The sequence below is a fragment of the Hippocampus guttulatus genome, chromosome 9 (assembly GCF_054856545.1).
Source record: "Hippocampus guttulatus isolate MCC_2025c chromosome 9, RoL_Hgut_1.0, whole genome shotgun sequence".
NCBI lineage: Eukaryota > Metazoa > Chordata > Actinopteri > Syngnathiformes > Syngnathidae > Hippocampus > Hippocampus guttulatus.
In genome coordinates this window covers 10177249-10178680 of record NC_141269.1, presented here as the reverse complement: position 1 = coordinate 10178680, position 1432 = coordinate 10177249, and positions in this window count along the sequence as shown.

The following is a 1432-nucleotide window of genomic DNA, read 5'->3' as shown; positions in this document are numbered from 1 at the left end:
GGAGGAAATGGCGAGAGGCGCGCCTGCCACTTTGCCGTTTCACGGCTGAGCTCAGAGGCTCGCTCTCCTCGCTAACGTTAAATGCTCCTGGACTGACGAACACCACGGCCAGCAGAGAGAGAGAGAGAGAGAAATAGCCGGGGGAGGAGTGAGGGGGGGCTCGACAGAGTCGGTGCCAAGAATCTCATGCACAAACCCACAAACATTTGCTTCGGTGCAAATGAATGACGTCTTTGATTTTAATACTTGTCAACACTCTCTTCAAGCAGTGTTTTTGATAACCTTGATGGAGGCAAGGCACACACAGTACCCTCCGTAATTATTGGCACCCGAGGTTAAGAGGTGTTAAAAGCTTTCATGCAGAAGCATAAGCTCATCCTGAAAACTGTAGCGGAGGTTCACCAGACCCAGAATCAAGCTCTCCCCATGGCCATGTCAGTCCCCAGACCTCAACCCCATTGAAAATCTGCAAAGCGAGCTGAAGAGGAGAGTGCTGCCAAGAGGACCCAGGTCGCTGGATGATTTAGAGACATTGTGCAAAGAGGAAGGGTCGAAGATCACGCTTTGTGTATTCTCGCATCTTGTGAAACAATCTAGAGCAGGGGTGCCCACACTTTTTGGACCGAAGATCTACTTTTCGATCAATTAACCTCCCGGGATCTACCCTTACCGGCACGTGCGCGCGCACACACACACACACACACACACACACACGCACGCCATGATGAGAAACAGCCTGAAACTGAGGCATGCAATGCACTTTTGCAGCTTGTTAACTATCGTAGCTCACACGTACCGTTTTAAAGTGCTTCCCTGGACCTTCCTAGATTCCTATTCTTTGACCGTGCCCTCTGTGAACTGTACACGAAGCAAACTCTGAATGAGAATAATGACGATAAAAGATAGAGCGCATCAGCTCTGATCAAAAGCTGCAATTGCAGACTGCTGAGCGCGAACAACTTCCGGTGACGTAATCACGCGCCATCGTAAATTCAAGATTTACCTGCTTTATTTTATTTTTTAAATATTTTTTTGTGAAAATTAGACTGATAGGATGATTAGGGTGCAGCGTACATTAACACAAAAAAATATATTAGTGACATGTACAAAGACACACAAATGGTTGTTTGTTTTTTTTCTCCTCGACACTCCTCGGATCTACTTGGGACCTGTCTTAGATCTACCGGTAGATCAGGATCGACCTAATGGGCACCCCTGATCTAGAGGATTGGGTGGCAAATGGGGGTCGTACAAATTATTAACATCGTGGGGTGCTAATAATTGTGGCACACATGATTTGATGTAAAATAAATATTTCTTAGAATGGGAATTTATCCATCACTGAATAATTGGACTTGAATTAAAGATTGGATTTTTTGGGGGAGGGGGAGGAGGGTTGGTCCTATATTATTTAAGAAAGTAAAATATTGGA